The sequence below is a fragment of the Ascaphus truei genome, chromosome 2, assembly GCF_040206685.1.
Source record: "Ascaphus truei isolate aAscTru1 chromosome 2, aAscTru1.hap1, whole genome shotgun sequence".
In the NCBI taxonomy this organism is placed as follows: Eukaryota; Metazoa; Chordata; class Amphibia; order Anura; family Ascaphidae; genus Ascaphus; species Ascaphus truei.
In genome coordinates, this window is record NC_134484.1 from 41,265,490 (window position 1) to 41,288,886 (window position 23,397).

Consider the following 23,397-nt stretch of genomic DNA (forward strand, 5'->3'; position numbering starts at 1 on the left):
AGAGACTACCGGTACTGCCGTTCGTTACCTGTTGGCTCACAGAAGGCCAGAGCCTCCGCCACTGGGAGCCTGTGGTGATCTGATATCCACCTCCGGTGCAGGGCCTCAACCTGACGCAGCAGGATAAACCCCTCCCAGGAACAATGCCAGTAATACACACATCTGCATATATAATAACCTTTACTATGAACAGTACCCTGTACCACACAGTATAACAACCCCAACTCGGTTCCACCAATGAGTGTCCCCAAAGTACATTAGGTGCTAGGACCAATACCTTGATGTCCTTTTCCCCAATGTCCGGGTCCACCCAAAAGTGTAGGGAGTAGCGCTACCCCGTGAGTTGTATTTGCACTTTGTGAGGTACCTGCCGAGTACTCTAGTACTCGGTGCGGCCAACATAGTGATGTGGATCCACTAATTGGGCGACTTCGTCCGTCTCTGCGTTTGGTCTCTGGTAGGAGGGTCCCACCTTTAAGAGTCTCTGTACTTACGTGGTCTGGTCCCAGACCACAGGCCGCAATCACCGTGCAGCGTCTTACTCTGTGTCCCTGACACTACTCAGTAAATAGGGAAGCGTCCCTATCTAGGGCCTTCCCTGAAGCAACCACAAGCTAACGAGTGGGGCCTATCTGGGACCTAAGGGGATTCTCTGGCCTAGTCTGAGTGCCACTGACACTCAGACCCTACCTTCCCCTTCTCTGTCCTGGCTCCGACGGCGTAGCTGCAAGCGCAGGAGTGTACCAAGATAGCCGCCGGCTGTCGAGACCCTTCTGCATATGCACAAACCTTCAGTGCGCATGCGCGGATGTATACAATATGGCGGCGCCATGTTATAGGTGCCGCCGCGGAATCCCGGCGACCCAGTAGCCCCATATACCGCCTCACCAGCCGCTCGCTCCTGCAGATTTCCGGATCGCAGGAAAGGGGAGCAGGGGGGGGGGGGGGGGTGGGCACCTGGCTACATTACAGTATGGGAGAAGTCAGCGTAATCTAATCAATGTATATTCAGAGATGATGCGCCTTCCAGTATAAGTAAAACGTAGGAATAGGTCCTGTTTGACAACATCGTAATGGGTATTAGAACAGTAACATTCGAAACTCGTAGAAAGTTAAGTATGCGAGCATTGCTAGGACTTCCCATAAGGAAGGGGCCCAGATTTACCACCCATATGTCTAAAACACAATATTCTTGTGTTACCAGAAAACATAGTCTGTTATCTTCATTCATTCCTTTCAGAGACATCGTTTTCAGTCTGTGTATCCAATATGCCTTCCGGCACAACACGCATTTAACTCAATTTCCCCCTCTCATTCGTGGTGCTATATGTTCTATGATAAAATCTCGTAATTGTGAAATGCTATATCTCTGGGCATTAAATTGCCGCTCCACTGGGGAATCAATGCTGTTTCCGATATCACTTTTGTGCAAAATCTGTCTCTTATGGGTCTTTTCGACTCCTTCAATGGCATTGGAACATTAACCACAATGGAGGCATGAACATCTACCATATTGGGGTGGACAGAAATAATTTCTTTGGATTTTGTGTTCGATCTGCCTTGATTAGTTGGTCTAATATGCTTCTGCCTCGTCTGAAGGGGAATAGAGGTTTTGCTGGAAAGAGAGGCCCGTATACAGGATCTGTATTCTAATGTGTGGAAATAGTATTTTTTGTTTTAAAGTTTTCTGAAAATAGTACTATACGTAGTTGGTTACTAATGCAATTTGTTTGTTAGTACCTATTTTCTGAGAATGTTATTAGTAGCTGTTCCTTAGGAATACTGACTACCTTCTTTTTAAGAGCCCAGCTTTTTTTATATTCATAGCTTTACATCTCTACTAAATTATGAGAATGCAGGTACCAAGATTCTGTGCTAGTGGTTGTAAAAAGCAATCTACATATATTGATAGTGATAGTATATTGCAATCAGTATCTTTTCCGCTACAACAGATGCATGTGCCGTACACACAAAAATAACGGAAGCCTAACAAAATGTGTTAAATGGGAAACCAGAAATGAGATTTTAAAATGCTTAAGAATAATATAAAGTACGACTAATCTATTAAAAGGAAAACACAAATGAAAACAATAAAATGGGAGGTTTGCTAAATTATAAGGATGCAGAAGTTGGTGTCTTATACCAGCGGTGCGCAAAGTGGGGGGCGCGGGCGCTGGATTTGTCTGGGGGAGGGGGGGCGCAGGCGGTTGCAGAGGCACCGCGCTCTTCCCCGAGGCATTTCAATTAAATGCTTGGGGCTCACGTGAGGCCTCTGCAACTCTAAAACATACCTGGATTCTGCCGACGTCACTCGTGTCCATGGCAATGCGGCGTCAAATGACGCCGCGGGGTCGTGACATCACATGCGTCAAATGACGTTGCGGGACTGTCACGGTAGCTTGTGACAGGTTGTAATTTACACCAAAACTATATATAAATATATATATACCTGGGTTTGAACTGGGACGAGACTTAGATATGATAAAATATAATTTATTCCTTGATAAAGGTGAACACAGCAGATTATACAATAAGAGCAAAATATAGACACTTACTTAAAGATTATGGCAAGAAAGCCATCAGGATTACAGACTGGCCACTTCTCCCATATTTCAGTTGACATCACAGCAAAACAGGCAGGATACATGCATGCATGAAGATCATTTGCATGAAGAACAATGAAGAACTTTGCATGAACAACATGGATAAAAGGGTGGCTCTGACTTATATATCATTTTAACCCTTGCATCCCAGCTTACGGCGCCGTGCCGTCTAGTAAAATCCCCTTTGGAGCTTTTGAAGCTGAGTTTGGGCTTCCAGGGTCCAGTGTGAAAAATTACACTTACTCTGGTTAATTCCTTTTGTCCGTTGGACCAAGCATAAGCAATTAGCCACTTAGCCTTTGATGACCAGGCTTGTAAATTCTGGCATTCCTGCTCATTATCATAGCAGGGGGTTGCAGTTTCTCAGAACTCAACCAAAATTTCATATTTACTGCAAATCACCTCATAACTTGAGTTCAGTAATACATACAGTCAGGTGAGATATATTAATACAGTCCGTCCCACCTGACGCTCGCAGAGAGACCAAACATTACAGTGTAATATGAAAATTAATAGAGATATTAATATCTGGCAGCCACTAAGGGCCAGATATTAAGTGTTTGTAACGGTTGGTGGCGGGGAAGTCCCACGAATACAAATATGTAATTCTTATCCTTTTCAGCCAAGGACATCTCATAATATTCTCATATTTAATAAGGTTACTCCTTTTGATTCCCTTCTTGGGTAGCTCCACCCCTACCCCCATCAATAAAACCTTTTGAAGTAGGCTTGTAGCTTCTCGCATAACCAACTAGGTAATTACCTGTTGATCCTTCCTGGGTCTTGCATAGCAATTCCCCTGTGAAGCCAGGCTAAATTCTAGCAGGATGTCCTATTTAGCATCCAACTGTCCAATTCACACCTCCCTTTTGGATATGCACTTCCAGAGAGGAAGCTTGCATATCAAACGTGAATAGACTCATGAGTCAAACCATTTGGTCCTGGTACGCATTACAAAGGCAGGCAGAGGTAGTTAGCATTTGGCCTGTACATTGTAAGACTGCAAAAAGTCACTTTATCAAAAATATATGTTCTCTTATGACAAAGTTATATTTTTAATATGTGTGTACTTGGTGGGGTGACCCGGAGGCTGTACCCCAAGGCTCAGGGTCCTGGCTTACTCCGTTACCAAATTACCAGTTTTCAGGTAACTGTTTATTCAGCACTGCATATAAGATTAACCCCTTAAGTCCCAGTGGGTGGGTTATGCAGACACTGACCCAGCAACAATACATTTTACACAGGGGAATAAGCATTTTCATGTTATAACAAGGGTTAAATCACATTTCTGGACCTCAGCCCAGTTAACCCCTTGTCTCCCTGGCGAGGTTAGAGGGGGGCCCTTGGGGAGTAACCCCGTTAATCCCGGGCCAAACCCTCACCATCGTCACAGGGACACGTGACCCCGCGCAGGTTCCGGAGGGGCTCAGAACGGAGAGGCGCGCAGCAAAACAAGTTTGCACGCCCCTGTCTTATACAATTACTCCAACTTACTTGCGTAGATTGTTATAAGTTTGTAGCCTTTTAAAGCTGCAGTGCAGTCTTTTTTTTTTTTTTTTTTACTTCAATAGTTTCATGTGGGCAATCTCTAATTACCTAAAGAACTGTATAGCTGCAGGTCAATTCATTCTCCATGTATTGATCGGCGAAATTTGGTGACATAATTAGTGAAGGGTCCTGGAAGTATGCAGATAGGAAAAAGCAGGCACCAGCAGCAACACAGGATCAACAAGTGAATAAGGATTAGTAGAGAGAGCTAGTTCCCATAAAAATAGATTTAATGGATTCTACAAGGTCTTGAAAAAGAGCTTGCGCTCGAAACGCGTTGGTGGGGGGTCTTGTACCCCACAATGTTGTTGTATTTTTCTTGTAGAAACTAGCTCTCTCTACTAATCCTTATTCACTTGTTGATCCTGTGTTGCTGCTGGTGCCTGCTTTTTCCTATCTGCATACTTCCAGGACCCTTGAAAAAACGGATGCACACCCCCCATTATTGGATGAAGACACATCTACAGTGATGACAAGGAGGGGACAAGCTTGCTCTGAGTGAGTTATTACATCATTTTATTATCTGGATATTATCTGGACATTCTCCATTCCGATATTATATGTTGGTTCAGTGTGAGGTCCCTTACTGCAGTGCTTGTGGGGATCCTAGTCCACTAGTCGGTCAATATTTGGAGTTATATCAGAAGCTGTCACCCACTTTGTCTGGGTTTATCCCATCTTTCACCCATTGGGGGGTTATACCTTAGGATTCTTCTATCAAGTTATTTTTATCTATAGGCTCTCGTTTGGAGCACCACACATTTTGCTTTTCTACTGTATAATTAGTGAAGGGATCTGTTTATATTCTGCTTCAGTCCGTCAGTGGAAGCTCATGAATATTCATGAGCACTCCTGCACTGACATGTGCAAGAGGGAGGGCAGGGCTGACAAAGGGGTGTGCCAGGGCTTGTGACAGGACATGAAGGTGCAGGGCCTTAGCACATGCTTGTTAAAGTAGAATACAAGAAAATTGGTCTTTCAAAGTTGTTTTTTTTAAAACAGAAAATGCTAAAAGTATTTTTTCTTACTACAGAACTGATTTATTAAAAAAAACACATGCAGGATATTGACTGAACTGCAGCTTTAAATGAAGCTGTACAGTACGTTTTAAATAGAACAACACGTTACATTTGTGCCCAGTAGGTGTCCCTGTTAGAACAATGTCTGGCTGCAATAAAGATAAAGAAAGGCAAATCTGTTTTCCCACTATCACGTCTGACCTTTTCACTAAAGGGAAAGCAGCCATACATGGCAAACTAAGCTCACATTGTTAATATTACTGTGAGAGAAGAGGCTGAGGCACAGAACGGTGAGCTCTGGGAGGAGGGGCCACCTACCTCCAAACAACTGTTGCCAGTTCGAAATTAAATTAACGCACACATTCCCAGTACGCTCAAACTCCAACACCCACCACATTATATATATATATATATATATATATATATATATATATATATATATATATATATATATATATACATACAGTGGTCGACAAATCACCAAAAAATCTACTCGCCACACAAAAAAATCTACTCGCCACCTAGTACCAAACGTGTGCTGCTTGGGCCAATAGGAGCTCGCCACGATGTTAAATCCACTCGCCCGGGGCGAGCAAATGTATAGGTTTGTCGAACACTGTATATATATATATATATATATATATATATATATTATATATATATATATATATATATATATATATATATATATATACACACACACACCGTGACCAGGGAAATCCAGGTAACAAAGAGACAGCACACCGCAGTATAATGAATAAATAAAGTGTATTAACAACACAGGGCAGCCAACGTTTCGGTCCTCAGAGTGGGACCATCCTCAGGGCAGTGCAACCAGTGACTAATCCAGACCTCTTAATATACCCCCACCAGTGACTAAAAAACACACCAGCACCAAATGAAAACAATCAATAAAACCGCGAATGCAGATGCAGATACTGACAGCCAGACTGTCCAATGCGAGCAGTTCAGCGCGTAAGCATCATGTGTATGAAAATGTCAATATTACGCCGCCGTAATCTGCATCTGCCTTTCATTGGTCTGCTGGCCAGAGTAGGCGGTGCTTTCACAGTTGCAGTTTGATTTTCGCAGTTTTATTGATTGTTTTCATTTGGTGCTGGTGTGTTTTTTAGTCACTGGTGGGGGTATATTAAGAGGTCTGGATTAGTCACTGGTTGCACGGCCCTGAGGAAGGTCCCACTCTGAGGACCGAAACGTTGGCTGCCCTGTGTTAATACACTTTATTTATTCATTATACTGCGGTGTGCTGTCTCTTTGTTACCTGGATTTCCCTGGTCACCTTGTACATGTTTCTATACGGGACGAGCATCTGCCTTCATAATTTGAGAAACTGTGAATGCAAACTATTTTTTCATTTACTATATATATATATATATATATATATATATATATATATATATATATATATATATATATACATATACAGTGTTTGACAAACCTATACATTTGCTCGCCCCGGGCGAGTGGATTTAACCCCCGGGCGAGTAAATATTGGCCCAAGCAGCACACGTTTGGTACTAGGTGGCGAGTAGATTTTTTTGTGTGGCGAGTAGATTTTTTGGTGATTTGTCAACCACTGTATATATATATATATATATATATATATATATATATACAAGCTTAAGCCTATAGGGAACCATGTTAAAAATGGTTTTTGAAGCAAAAAGTGGCACTGCGTGCTCATTTGCATGTCATTTCCCAGAATCCCTTGCTGTAGTGTAAGTGCTGTATGCTGGGCGATAATCGTGAAAGGTGGGGTTGCAGACCTGCCTAAGACATGCAGATGAGCATACAGTTGTATTTGTGTGTGTATATATATATATATATATATATATATATATATATTGTCAAAAGGAGTGCTACTGAGCGTGGCAAATGTATACAACAAAAGACATGGGTGCCCAATGCTACATCCAATTGACAAAATATATATATTATTCTTATTATTATTTGTAATTGTATTTCTATACATACATACATACGTGTATATGTAAAATACAAAAAAAAAAAAACCCACAAGCTCACCACCAGAAGGCAACAGCAGCAGAAGGTAGGCAACAGCAGCAGATTTCATATCATTTGTCTTCCTTATCATGAGTGCATGTTCCTGACCGTGGCCTGGGGAGGAAGGCAGAAAATCTTATTTGTCTCAGAAACTGCATCATACAGTGTTACAAAACAGAAAACTGATGCGGAGGAATATGATGATGAATATGTTCGTGGGGGCATTTGGAGGAGGAGCAGGACAGCTTCTTCTCGAATCCTGCTTTGGCCAGAAGCAGCAAGAACATCTAGATAGTATAGAACAAGGAGTTCCCAGAGTCAGTGCTGCAGAGTGATGGATATTGTCAGCATGGTATAAGCATATATAAATCAAGCTGCATTGATGAGTGAGGGTGGACCCATTTTCCCTATATTTGTTTATTTGTGAGTATGTCTAGAGAATAAATAATCTTCATAGCTCAATTGTATGGGGACTAATATGCAACCCCAAAATGAGGGATAATACAGCCAGTGATTGCCTAAGAAGACAGTTATGGCTGGTTCTCCTATGAAATGAGTGTACAACCCCTAGAACTGATAATAGTATGAACATGCATCTGGTGTAAGCAATAAAAACACTGTTTATGCTACTCGCAGGTCAAAGCACTTGTTAGCGCGAAACGCGTCAGGTATCCCCACGCCGTCTTCCATGTGTTCACCCATTAATAGTTTTTTTTTAACCTCACCTGTGCCGTTAGCCCCATTACTTTTTTTCGTGCTATGCTCCATATTTTTCCGCCTTGGATCTTCTCCTACATCTAGATCTAGTCAGGACAGACTGTCTCAGTGTTTCTTGAATTACTCTACAATCTAGATTTTTGTAGTTTTTTTAAATATTGAGGATTAGGGTGCAGTCATTGGTTTGTACCATAGCATTGTGAGGAAGGATAATGGATGGGGGGGGCTGGGGCGGGCGGTCATCTGGGTAGCTCTTAATTTATAAGGCACATGAACTATAATCCTAGTTCTAAATGACGGAGAAGGGCAGAAGCAGTAGCACAGTTGTGCAGAGAGATGACTCCATTCCTGGTAGTCAGTTAGGTAACTTGGAGGATTTGGTGCCTGGTGATGGTCGTCACTACTTGGTGGTGGTGATTAATAATAAAAAGTAACAGTAAATTACTATCTTCTGATTGGCTCACACGGCAGAGTTTACTGACCTGCCAACAGTGCCATCATATATCACCACCACTACCAATAAGGGTTGTGGAGACAGACGTCACTGGTTCAGAAGCATAACTGTCTGAGCGCCGCATGTACTCACGTAGACCGACGGCTCCTCTTATTTCTGGTGTTGGCGGTGACTGGGAAGTTGGTGGTGGTGGTGATGACGACCCTGTGGCCTGTCTAGAGGAAGACTGCTGCCAGTGACGTTTCCAGGTCTCCTATGATGGTGCAGGTGGCTGTGCAGGGCAGTGATCCTATGGTGGGACACTTCCTTCCTCCTATGAATGCTGGCACTACAGACACTGCTATGGACCTTTCCTGAACCATGCACAGTTCCCAGATTAAAATATGCTCACACCAATGGGGAAGGGGCCCTCTTGCGTGGCCATTCGCCGCAGCAACTCTACTCTCTCTGCCGCCTTCCTCAGCTGGCAGTCTTGCTCTGTCCCTCTCCCTGCTGCTACCACCCGGACACTGGCTCAAACAATAATGAGGTTGAGGGGTAAACATCCAGCAGTGTCTGTAGGTCCTCCCCTTCCGTGGTTAACATATTCCTAAAACTAAGGGGATAGAGTGGGAATGTGCCCTCCTCCACTTCTTGCACTCTGTCCCCTGCTGCTGCTGCTGACGTAGTGGCAATGGTACTGCAGGGGGTGGCTTGGGCCTCTTAGGACCGTTTAAGTTTAAACTGGGTCACGAGAGTGCTCCATTTCCCACCATCTGCCTACTTCCCAGACCTCTCTCCTCCACCTTCCCTTCTCCAAGGCAACACAAAATATCGAAAATAACAAAACAATGTAAACATATACTACATTAGAAAGACGCAGAAAACCCCCCCAATTAAATTAACTGTACAAATATAACTTCTAACTACTACGAACATCTAACTAAAGCAAACAGTGAAACAATTTTTTTAAACGTTTGTTATTTTCTCAGTCACTCACCCACTCACTAACGCTCGATTCACTCGCATAGTCAAAAATGTATACTCACGTATTCACGCAGTCTAATATGGACACAAACGCCACTAAAGACCACTCTCTTCCCCTCCCACTTCTGCACACACTAACCAACACCCAGGACTCGGGTGCAAATAGACCCCTTGTATACTTCCGGTTATGCAACGTCCGGCTCTGAAATGTACTATATGCTACCATTTTGCTCACTACCTGGTAACATTTTGCTGAAAGCTTACTGTACTTATTTTTGAAACATTATTAGCCCTTTTGAGCCTTGGTGAAATGTTTCACAGGGAAGCGCAATTGGAGGGGGAGAGAGCTTTAAAAATGCATTTTGGATATTATTGCACGTCTAGTGGAGAAATAAATAACACCGCAAGTAAATGGCTAACTTTTATCCATCAGTTTATTTACATAGTAATAACTGTGTTTGGTTCAACACTACTAGCTTAAAATCTGCCACACAACGTTTAAAATGCAGTTCAAAGAAGGGATGGAAAATGTCGTGTGTGTGTGTGTGTATATATATATATATATATATATATATATATCTTGTATCACACGATCCAGGGGGAGCATAGGGGAAAAAACATTAAAAAAAACACTCTAAGGGTAATAGTATAAACAGTGCTGGGAATATTCCTATCAGTCTTGACTCCTGTGTTATTCCTACTCACAAGAAAGTGGGAGTTTTCAGGCAATAGAGATCAATATGCAGACGGAGAAGTACCACTGGCCTCCGTCACTCGGGATGTACCTCAGCGAGAGAGGGAGAAGAACGCACACAGCACAGATCTGACAACAATTCCTATCATCAATATAAACTTATAAAATGCACACTCTCAGTGTATCATATTTAAAACAGCATTGCAGCTTACAGCAGTGCTGTTTTAAATCTGTTTTAAATCTGATACTCTGTGAGTGTGCATTTTATAAGTTTTTATTGATAAAAGGAATTGTTGCCAGATCTGTGCTATGTGCGTTCTTCTCCCTCTCTCGCTGAGGTACATCCCCTGAGTGACGGAGGCCAGTGGTACTTCTCCGTCTGCATATTGATCTCTATTGCCTGAAAACTCCCACTTTCTTGTGAGTAGGAATAACACAGGAGCCGAGACTGATAGGAATATTCCCAGCACTGTTTATACTATTACCCTTAGAGTGGTTTTTTTTAATGTTTTTTCCCCTATGCTCCCCCTGGATCGTGTGATACAAGTTCTACCATTTGGGGAATAGTGAAAACAGCCCCACCGGAGGGTAGAAGCAGGGGATTGTTACATTTGATTGTTTATTTATTTTCCACTTGTGAGTCTGTTTTTTGCACTTAACAACACGTTTATTCACTTGGTATTTATAGGGAGTAGCGCCTTTATTACACCTTTCTGCACAATAGATACACACACACACACACACACACACTTTTCCATCCCTTCTTTGAACTGCATTGTAAACGTTTAAAATGCAGTTCAAAGAAGGGATGGAAATTTCCAGTGTGTGTGTGTGTGTGTATATATATATATATATATATATATATATATATTAATATTACATTTACCTCCACTTTCACTGACGTTGATTGCTCTCCAAGCAAACACAGAGCCGATTTGAATTTCCACTGAGCAGAATGGCATGAAAAGTGAGCTATACATGAGGAATCCGACGTGTTTTGATATGCATAGAAATGCTGGTTTCACAATGCAGTTAATCACCATTGCGTGCCAAGCCCATCAAATGTGCAATGTTAAGTCCTAGAGAAAATTGAAAGTAACCCGTTGCCGAGCGTGAGAGGGCAAGTAAAACATTTTCCATTAAAAATAATGCGGATAAAGGAAATGGTGGAGTTTTTTTTTTTTTTAATATATAATGATTTGATACGCTAAAGTCACCTGCTTTGTAATTGTTACATGCAGCAAACTGTTTCATGGGTACAGGACGAGTTCTAAGGTGACATTTGACAAAGAAAAAGCTTGGGGAATTATTTAAAAAATATATATCTTTCCTGCATCTTTACCAAAAACGTTTCGAAGGGATTGATTGATTTTTGGATTTAACAACATAGGAGCCATACTGCCCAGAGCTGGCAACACATTGCACCTAATGATCCTTATAGCAGCGAAAGAGGGATTTCTGTCTTATTTGTAACCATCGGAGATAATGAGGGGACCAAAAGGTGTATGTTTGTTTTTCACCCAATAACTATTGATTTGCCAAGTGTGCTAATATTTCTTTTGAATATATATATATATATATATATATATATATATATATATATATATATATAACCTTTCACCAGTTGCTTAGTAATTATCTAAACACCATTAAATCTCAGAGTATGCCCTATTTGTACTATATTGGATATTCTTACGGTTATGTTTATTTGCTGGCAGATGTAAAATCATGTTTCATTTATTTCATATTTATATATATATTTTTTTTTAAAGGAGTGGAAACCCAGCTGTGTAAATACCAATATCCCAGTTTTACTGTGAATGGAATGGGCTTCATCTTTCGGAAAAACCCCAGGAGTCCAGCGGCTGACGACGAACCCACCTTCAGAGGTGAAACAGCAGGACTTGGTGCTGTGCCAAAGTCACCATACTGCAGCCAGAGGACGTCTCCTGTAAATAAAACAACGCGGGGAGCACATAACTTGTACAATTCAGATTTTAATAGATTTTTACTGACGTGACAATAACTGGGTTTTTTTTTTGTTTTTTCTCTTAGGCTTTTTTTTGTGGGGATGGGGAGCTGGAGTAGAGGACAATACAGTGACCACTAGCTTTTTTTGTTCTCTTTTGTCTTGCATAGCTATGTTTTAGTCAATGGGCTTTGCTGCCTGTGTTCTTTGATATATGTGATGAGCTTCTAGCTTTGAGCGACCAAACCTTTTTGCAGAGTAAAGGTTGTACAAGGCATTGAGTAACACCCTGCGGTCATTCTCTCCGGCTTATTTCTGCGACTTTGCGTTGACGTCACACACGTTTGCGTTTCCCACTGAGCTAATCTAATGCTGTACAGTTTGGTAAACGACTTCCGGAAGGCCCAGAGCCACAAAAGGGGCTTGGTTTCAGCCCGCCTCACCTCTTGCTCGTATCAGTGGGAGAAAAGGCGTGCTAAAACCGAGCACCTTATCTGGGCCTGTGTCACATAAAGGTGCAGTTCCACTTAATAGTATATATGTTTATCAAATTGGTAATATCTTCCCTTTTTATGCTGTGAATATTTTATTGCTTTCTGTTGGTGTGAAAGCATTTTTAGCAGGGTCTCTTAAAATGGCCTCCATTGTGATTTTTTTTTTAAACAGCTTTACAAATCAGCCCTGGCCAATGTAACGTTGCAGCTAATAATACAATCGGTTATGTACATTATTTTATTTTTGTGTGCTTTTTAGATTTGGGCTCTCTGGACTCTATTGCCCAATGTATTTAAATAATAAAACAGTTACACATGCTTAATGACCAGTATTACATCTTTACATTTATTGCAACTCCACAAGGTTACTAAGTGGCACTGCACCTTTAAAATATTGGTACATTGTCACGTTACATGGTCAGAATGACACCATTGAGTTGCCTTGTCTTTACTTACCAATAGTCCCCAGATCATATCTGTTAAGGTTACCGATTAACATCACTTTTTTTTATGCTCTGTTGCTGCTTGGAGAAGAAAGTGCCCTTTTTGTGCTGATGTCATTAGACCAGGGGCGGCCAACTCCAGTCCTCGAGCTACCAACAGGTCAGGTTTTCAGGATATCCCTGCTTCAGTACAAGTGACTCAGAGGCTGTCGCAGACTGAGCCACCTGTGCTGAAGCAGGGACTGATTGAACCACCTGTGCTGAAGCAGGGACTGATTGAGCCACCTGTGCGGAAGCAGGGACTGATTGAGCCACCTGTGCTGAAGCAGGGACTGATTGAACCACCTGTTTCTGAAACAAGGACTGATTGAGCCACCTGTGCTGAAGCAGGGACTGATTGAACCACCTGTGCTGAAGCGGGGACTGATTGAACCACCTGTGCTGATGCAGGGATATCCTGAAAACCTGACCTGTTGTGTTAGCTCTTGAGGACAGGAGTTGGCCGCCCCAAATTAGAGCGTACAATTACCATTGTTTTGGTGATTATATATTCATTTTCTGGCATCCGTTCCTGAAAAAAAATGCGCTACTTTGTATTCCACGTCTACGGATTGATGACCAGGTGAAAACATGAAGTGACTTAGGGATAACCTGGAAGTGACGCGAGTGTCATTTCTAATGTGGAAACAACACGGTCCAAATTTGTGCGAGGTTATTTACAGCAATTCCAGATACAGCACCTTTCAAGCGTGCTAAGCAGCTGCTAGACTGCCCTTACACAGGTTACATTTCCAAGCCCACCGTGTACTTAAACAATGCAAACTAGTGCCTACAGACGTCTCATTCGCTTTAATATGAAGACACTCATTTTAGAGATATCTGTGCTTAACAGGTATCTTACCTGTTATATTAAATATATATATTATAGGTATCTTACCTGTTATATTAAATATATATATTATAGGTATCTTACCTGTTATATTAAATATGTTATATATATTATAGGTATCTTACCTGTTATATTAAATATGTTATATATATTATAGGTATCTTACCTGTTATATTAAATATGTTATATATATTATAGGTATCTTACCTGTTATATTAAATATGTTATATATATTATAGGTATCTTACCTGTTATATTAAATATGTTATATATATTATAGGTATCTTACCTGTTATATTAAATATTATATATATTATAGGTATCTTACCTGTTATATTAAATATGTTATATATATTATAGGTATCTTACCTGTTATATTAAATATGTTATATATATTATAGGTATCTTACCTGTTATATTAAATATATTATATATATTATAGGTATCTTACCTGTTATATTAAATATATTATATATATTATAGGTATCTTACCTGTTAAGCACAGCTATCTCTAAAATCAGTGTCTTCATATTAAAGCGAATGAAACACGTCTGTAGGCACTAGTTTGCATTGTTTAAGTACATTAGGGCATAGAGATTATACTTTAAAGAGGCAAATCAAGCAGGTGATTTTTTTTTTAACGTAGGATTGAAGCAGGCGGTCTCTGGAGCTGAACCCCATTTATTTGAGCTCTGGGGACCCCCTGCTTTCGGAGATACTTACCTCCGTAGGGGATGCCGGTAGCAGCTCTGGCTCTGCTAGCAGGGACCACGTAATGGTGGCTTTTCAAGGCTCTCGCACCCCGTGGGCCAATAGGAGGCCGTGATGTCATCCAGTAAGGCTTCCTATTGGCCCACGTGACGTGGGAGCATATAAGAAGTAGAGCGAGGCCGGCACCACGGAAGTAAGTACCTCTGGAAGCAGGGGGTCCCTGGAGCTGAAATAAATGGGGGTCAGCTCCAGAGACCCCGCTTCAATCCCATGTTAAAAAAATAAAAACAGCCGCTTGTATTGCTCCTTTAAGAACTTCTCACTGGGGCCACCAACCACCGCAAGATTTAAGACTAACCAGTGGACTTGCACACAGATGAATACTAATTCCTATACAGAGAATTGGTTGGGTTGGTGTCTCAGAAACCTGGTCTGGCTTAGGCCTCTGAGGAGGTGTTTGAGAATCACAGATGGAGATTAACCCTCAAGTCTACCTATCTGTGATGTGAAAGTATGCACACACTATGTTATAGTAGTAGCCTGATGCTGTGGATTGGGAAGCACATGCATCTTTGATGCCCTTAGTATGGCTTTTGAATCTTGGTATACTATAGGAGATGCCTTCATTGCACTGTGTTTCAGGACTTGACTGGAATATTCAAGCCGTTTAATGTTGGAGGGACCTGCAGCACAATCGTCTAACACTAGAGGGCAGTGAAAAGACAGTAAAATATACAACTTAAAGCTGCAGTTCAGTGTTTTTTTTTTATATTTTTTTTTTTTTTTTACTTCAATAGTTTTATGTGTGCAATCTATAATTACCTAAAGAACTGTATAGCTGCAGGTCAATTCGTTCTCCATGTATTGATAGGTCGAAATTTGGTGACATAATTAGTGAAGGGATCTGTTTATATTCTGCTTGTCTGTCAGTGAAAGCTCATGAATATTCATGAGCACTCCTGCACTGACATGTGCTAGAGGAAGGGCAGGGCTGACAAAGGGGTGTGCCAGAGCTTGTGACAGGACATGAAGGGACAGTGCTTTAGCAAATGGCTGTTAAAATAGAATACAAGAAAATTGGTCTTTCAAAGTTGTTTTTTTAAAAACAGAAAATGCTAAAAGTATTTTTTCTTACTACAGAACTGATTTATTAAAAAAAACACACGTGCAGGATATTGACTGAGCTGCAGCTTTAACACTGTCTCTTAGGCCGTGATTGTATTGGCTGGCGGTGTTGCATGGCGCGACGCCACGTGGCTCAGACAAAATGCAGTAATTCGATTCAAAATGCAGCAATTCAATTAAAGCGAACATACTGCTTGCGACGCGCGCGCAGCGCAAAGCGGCAGGCTGGAGAGATTTTGTTTTCCAGGAGCGACAGCCGCGTCACGTGAGCGGTTCAGCCAATGAGGGTTAACCGCTCACGGTCACGCCTCCCCGTCTCCTGCCTGCAGTGCAACATGCCACTCGGCGGCATCGCAAGGATGGCGTCACCGGATTGCGCTGCCGCCCAGCCAGAGCAGGAATAATCACGGCCTTAGATGCCAATCATTACTACAGCGAATCTCTAAACCACTGCTCTAAATGACTTATTATTATTTTACCTAAAACGAATCTTTCTAGAATCTTCATCCGGTATCATCTTCCAAAAAATGTGGACTCTAGTTAGTTGGCAAAGTAAGTTGCCTTTTCGTTTTATTTCTAAGTAGCATCAAATATTCTCATTATTATTGGAATACATGTGTATGGACGATCATGTCATAAACCCTGTTTTTTCTGTGTGATTTTTTTTTTTTTAAATACATTTAGAGCTATTTTATTGTTTTGTCATCCCAAATATTTTTCTTCAGAGAAGAAATAAATGTACTTTGTTTAACATTTTCTGCACTGACACTTTTTTTTTTGTTTTTTTTTTTTAATGGTGTTTTCCATAGCGTAATTCTTTGTGCAAAGATCTTTCAACAAACTCGTTAAACACTTGGCATGAAACCCGCGTTTCTTTATGCTAAAGAAAATCTCACCCTTTACTCTTAAGCGGGCCTTTTTATAGCTGGTATTTTTAATGCGGCCATCTGTTTAAGTTTGCATGCCAAGGCTATTGCACTTTTCCCCCCTACGTTTTTATGACGCAGAACTTATGGAAAGCACTTTTAGAACAGCTCGTCTTTGCACTCAATTTTAAAATGAAACATTCTCCGATGCCACATTGCAACAATTCAGTGTGATGCTCCCTACAGAAATTCATTTGTTTTTGTTCAATATATTGTAGTGTAGAAAACTCTGGTGAATTGCGCTATTGTCTGTTGTACTGACGTTTCTCGTGTTCAAAGTGATAGAAATGTGGCGTTTGCATTTCATTTCTTTAATCATTTCAAAGAAATCTCCCCCCTTCCCCCTTTTTTTTTCTCTCTCATGGTTTGGTTTGACGGCTTCTTTAAAGCACTACTGCTCGTGTCAAAATGCTACCTGGCCATTTTATAATGACGTCAGGTGTTCAAATGGTTTGGTGTTCTTTGGGTATTGTGACAAAACTTTTGAATATATTTATATATCTGTTTCTAATGCAATAATGTTACACTCTATAGAAAAGGCATCGTGCCTGTTTGTGTCTCTCTTTCAGGCAGTGTGCTTAACCCCTCCATCCCAGAGTTTAATATAGCCCCATGTGCATGCAAACTTTTGGTTACAATCATTTAATAACCACCATTTTGGGCGACCAAGTGTCTTTTTTAGGGCATTGATGCTCAACTCCAGTCCTTGAGATTCCCCCCATCCCCCCCCCCCCACACCCCACACTCACACAACAATTGAAGTTTTAAGGATCTCCCTACCTCAGCACAGGTGACTCGAGGTGATTGAGCCAGCTGTGCTGGAGATGGGATACCCTTTAAACCTTACCTGTTGGGGGGGATCTTGAAGCCTGGAGTTGTGCACCCTTGTTTTAGGGCTGTAGGGGTTAAGGCAGGTCTGATGTGCTCTCTTGAAATATTTATTTGCAATAGCCAAATCACAGCCTGACCCAGTTGGTTGATGTCCTTGAGTCCAAAATAAAGGTCGGCATTTAGCAAGAATTGTATAGTATTTTGTCAATTCCAATTTGTTCCTTATGGGAAAAAAAAAACATATTTCTATAAAAAAAAAACTTGTTTTACATATGTTAGAGTATTCATTTCTATTTGTAGCCTTATGGTGGTTTTTTGGTTCATATTTTTTTCCTCTTACAGATTATTTTACATCTATCCACAGAAAATGACTTCTCTTCCCCGAAACGGTTGTTTAAATGTGCCGATGACCATGTACAATAATATATAAAAACGTTTTTTTTAATGCTGATATCAATACATTTAAAATATTTTTTTTATTAACTTAATAACCATGTGACAAGTAAACATTATACATATTGCTCCTGATTTGCAAAGTGTGACGCGTCCTTTCGTTGACCCCATATGGATATTATACTTGACATTGTTCCAAAAAAAAATGTTGCGGTCACTACTCAGACGGGCAAGATTTGACAGGAAGCAAGAAGAAAGTGCGCTGCTGAGACACGTTACCACTTTGTTACATTGTGGATCTTCTTCGATGAAACACCCCTTTGTAACCTTTATACAAGACGTGTTTCTACGCAGATCAGCTAATCGGCGGAGTCCCTGAGGGTCCGTGACTGTGTGATGTTAACTTATGGGGGTTATTAATAAAAGTGATGGCGCTGATTGAAGTCACTAGGAGTTACCGCGCGGTGTTGCCGGTTTCACAATATTGCCCCTGAGTAAATAAATACAATCTGTTACTGCTGAGCATCACACTCTGTCCCGTGGCCGGATCCGGTTTCACATCGGCTTAGTGGGGAGGCTTTGTACACAATGTAATTTGGGCGCTAGCTAGTGCCATATTTAAACTGCAAGCCCAAAGCACTTGTAATTCAGCCCAATAATACATATATATTATTGATATTGCGGCAATTATCTACGCAGCTCTTACCAGAACAGATCAATACAGGGTACTATGAAACCATAAAGAGCTGTTAATTAAACTGTGATAGTGCCGATAGGTGCACGATCGCTTGGAAACTCCCATTACCTTCAGCCGTATCCATGTGATCGTGCCCCGATTTGGCACTATGAAAGTTTAATGAATAACCCTCATACAGTAGACAGTGACAGCAGAGGCGAGCCACTTGGCTCATGTACCATGTCCATTTTCCTATCACACAGGAAGTGCTATAATACAGTAAGTGCATCAAACATATACTTCAAGCAGGAACCCTCAATAAATATTATCACATGCAGTTTTTCTTCGGTTTTAATCTATTTCCTGCTTTTTCATTTGTTTGAAAGTTTTATATTTATTTATTTTTTACGAGGTCTTTGCGGTTTTTACCATTGCAACTTCTTTTGTCTCCAAGCAGCAAATCGTGCGTGTCTCCATATTTATTTTGCATATTGGTTTTACTTTAAAAGATCTTTTGCCCCCTCTCAGAGGTTTTATTGATATATTTTTCATATTGGCTTCTGGAGGGGGGTTGCTACTTTTTAATGTGTGTATATGGCAACTATAGGAGGAACAAATGCTGCACTCTCACGGTCTTCAAGAATAGAAATATTTGGCCACGGTTCGGTCCTCGGAGAAGGACGTTTCTTAAGGATCGGAGGCCCGAAATGTCGATCTTCGGTTAAATGTGAGGGCTGCATTTGTTCCTCCTTTAGTATATAACCTGGGAATTTTCCAGGCCCTGCTAGCACCCATGGCTGCATCATGGATTGTTTTGTTTTTTAGCACGAGTGCTCCTTTCTTCCCGTCTTTATATGGCGGCTGCCATTTTAACTTTTCGTGGTTGACACGGTTTAAGTAGCTCCCATCTCCAGCAATCAACGGTTTCATTTTATAGCGTAAAAACCAGAAACAAAAGTACTTCACAGTGGTAAGAACAAAGCCATTATTGTTTACAGAGAGCACAGCAGATTGCTGCTTTTACATCACACATTTTAGTCCAAAGCTCTTCAACTGGTGACCCTTATGTCAAAAAGCAGCCCACAAAGGGTCTTGATGGGGCCCTTGGACGTTCGGCTGCCCGGGCAACTAATATGACATTTGCAAACATGAAGTGCAATTCTTCACACCAAAACTCCCGGGTAAGTACAGGTAATGTAAATATATATGATACACATTTTATACATGCTTGCAAACTGTTTCAATATTAATTTCTTTTAAATGGACATTATAATAAGCGTGTGGCCCTTTTCCTAATTGTTTTGGGAACTGGCCCCGTTGGGGAACTGGTTGGGAGAACCTGGCTTTAGAAGACCAGAGTTCCTAAGAAATACTGAGCTATATCAGACTGGAACACGAAGGACTCACAGTGGGTAACAGATTGCAGGGGCTCACTACAGGGGCATAACCGGAAGAGAAAACATGTCGTGCTCCGCCTCTTGCACTTGGAACCAGTGATTAGCACAGGAGGGTAGTGATCTAAAGCTTTGTTGATATTTTGTAGATTGTGCAGTCTCACGATCCATACATTGTCTAATTGTTGGTGGCACCACTTATAACCAGTTCCTGTGAAGCTGTATTTCTGTTCTTGGTACACTCCTATTTGACCATAACAGGCGTGTCTTGCACAAATCATGAAAGGCCTCAGGCCATTATTGCCTTATCTAAATATCTGAGTAGGTATTATTTTCAGATGAGCCTAAGTTCAAAGCTGAGGTTTACAGTGACTTGCATTTGAATTTAAACCGAAAGATTGTAATTTTTAGTTTTTTTTAAATCATAGGACATTAAACATCTTGATTGGAGGATGAGATCAGAACTATTTTGTGTCTCATCTTCATTCACACTAGCATTATAGGAGAAAACCATTTAAACGATGGAATTTTTAAATGCAGGTTGTAGCATTTTGTATTTATACTGCTATTAACAACCTACCGGAGACTCTCACATCCACCACCAGTCTAAGTTCTTTCAAATCTAAGGCTGTCACACATTTTAATGTGGTCTGTAATTGTTTCATACGCCCATAATACAAATTATCTTTAACTGTGCATGCAATGTCTTGTATATAATGTATACCCTGCTCATTTATGTAACTGTATTTGTAAACATGTATTATTTGTTTTAACTATGCCCAGGACATACTTGAAAACGAGAGGTAACTCTCAATGTATTACTTCCTGGTAAAATATTTTATAAATAAATAAATTATACAGCATTAACAAAGGAATAAAATACAGATAGCTATAATGTAATAAATGCATCATACACAAGTATCCACTAGGAAAGGGCAATCCCTTCTAACAGCTTACAACCTAACTCATGCCCACCTTGAATGTGGTATTATAAGTCTGGTTCTAGTGGGAGGAGAAAAAGGTGCTGCTTGGCAAAAACCAGATTTTGGATCATGGGAGGATGGAGAGGCAAGTACCTGGTGTGCGTTCCTTATCTAACTTGGGGCTAGACGAGGGGTGGGCAACTCCAGTACTCAAGGGCCACCAATAGATGTCTCGTCAGTGGCTCAGACATTGATTGAGCCACCTGTGCTGATGCAGGGATATCCTTAAAACCTGACCTGTTGGTGGCCCCTTAAGGATTGGAGTTGCTCAGCCCTGATCTACAATCCCTATAGATTGATATAGCTGCATTCAAATGTGATCACTATAAAGCCCATTTTATTAGCAGATCTCCAGGCTCCTTGGTCTATGTAAAGAACGAAGTAGCTATTTTAATTCACAATAGACTCCGCTTCTCTTTAACTTCCTTTAAAGCGAGAGAAAAATGGTAGATTTCTCATCCTTGCAGTTTATCGGGGTCATGAAGAGAGAACTACTGTAAAGAGAAGTAAGTCCCCCTTCCTGAGAGGTTATGCTGCCTCCATCGCTGAGGGTTGAGAGGGGCGACTGATAATTGTGGAGCCTTTAATATCCCATTGACCCCATTAAAGAGAAGTCCATGCCAGTTTCCACAGGTACGATGCATAAATCACGGTGCAGTAGGGTATTTGAATTGTATAAGGAGTCTGCCCATGTGGATACGTTGCTGGCTTGATGCCAACTGGCATGAGAATGAAAAATGGTATTTACACCACCAATATCCATACTCTGGAATTGACCATTTATTTATAGATCATGCTTTACTATACAATTTTGAGGGCTCAAGAATAGGTCAGAGAACATGCTCCCAAATCTGTAAAACCCCAAAACATCATTTTCCAAATTAAATTTAGTGTTCTTAAAATTGGCATCGCATCCTTTTTTTTTGTATAACTGGTGTATTATTTATACAAAAATGGGCAGCCATATTAATCTAATTTGCATACATGAAAATTGTTTTAACTGCGTTAAATAGCCCTATTGGTACAAAAGTGTTAATTGTCCCGAGTCATGCAATTGTGATGGGGTGTGAGAGCTCACTTTTTTCCCACAGGGTTGGGTAATAGTATTTTATTTATTTTTTTTACAAAACCCACGGTAGAAAATAATTTTACCTCTAATGCCTGAGGCTACCAAAGCATTGCAAAAGAACGCCTTCAGGTACCAAAAGGGTTAACGTACAACCCAAACACCCTGCAATTAAATAACAATAATGTTTAAATATTAAGCCTATAATGACAGCTAACACTTTTTTCTTTAAGAACGTTTATTTATATATGTTTTAAAAAGATGAAAAAACTACGCTACAATCTCTGGGTATACTAAATAGTAAGTATAAAATACGTGTTTTACTTAATGTATATTTATTTGCCAAACTGTTTCCGCTTCTCCTCGGGTGGGATTTTGCCAGTGAGCCCCCCTTGATCTGTTCTCTTGTATCACCGTCACGGCCTCCGATTTGTGTTATAAGTATCCTCCAAAGGGCGCTGTAAACAATTAGAAGACAAATCACCCCGTCTATCGATCAAGATGTTTATTCTCACAAAAGAATAAAAACAACTATTGCACTCTTGAGTTGCTGTCGTAATGAGCATATCCAGTACAGGCTACTCCCTCCAAGCACTGAGGCTTCCTCATTGATTTCTTGTTGCCACTTCATCGGGAGGGCGAGCGTACATGGAGGACCAAACCCACCTGCCATTCTAGATCCCCCATCTGTTGCGTACACATCATTCCATTGTTAACCGTTTAATTGCTACTATATCATCATTTCAAATACACTTTGCCCTGTATTATTGCGTAATCATAATAACCACAACTTGTACATCTCCAATATAAATCTTGTAGAAAAATATATATATAAACAACTATGTTTTTTTTCTTGTATCTCCACCTATTCTGATGCTTCAATTACAATATACTTTGTATAATATTACTATTCATAGCCTTCAAAATCTCTTTAGTACAGTACAATTATAGCAGAAGATCTTTATTCTGATGTACATTGTTACAGAACACGTCCACATTCTGAATGTATAAACATACTAATACATTTTCATGCATCAATGTAAAACCGCATGTATGTCAACAGGAGAAAAGTATATACTCCCCTTTCCACCTAATAATACAATTTCCACCTATCGGTGACTATTGTGTCATCGATAGTATACTAAGGGGAATTTTCTCCCATATAGTGTCAAAAAACATAATGCCTTAAAAGAAGTGATGAATTTGTAAATCGATTTAAAATCCATTTTTATTATATATAATCTTTTTTAATTTGTATTAATACATGTGGATGCCTCTAATTACAAATGTTTTATGTATCGGCATAGTAAGAGGACCCCCCCCCCTCCCTATTATTATGGGAATTTTAAAAGAAGCACACAATCATTATTAATCAAAAGTACAGCATGAAAAATGCCTCTTCTAATTTTATCTCTACAGGTACTGATAGATATAGGTGTAATTTAATGCACACAATAAACAAATAATCCTA

General features: G+C 40.5%; 1 protein-coding gene across 3 annotated transcripts in view; it reads left to right on the forward strand.

The window, feature by feature from the left end:
• The window catches only part of ZHX1 (zinc fingers and homeoboxes 1), a 48,450-nt gene extending 35,643 nt beyond the window's left edge, over window positions 1-12,807 (forward strand). For all 3 annotated transcript variants that reach the window (XM_075582247.1, XM_075582246.1, XM_075582245.1), the window contains one exon: window positions 11,799-12,807. The gene's annotated coding sequence lies outside the window, so the exon portion shown is untranslated. The remainder of the gene's footprint in view (window positions 1-11,798) is intronic.
• The last annotated feature ends 10,590 nt before the right edge of the window (window positions 12,808-23,397 follow it).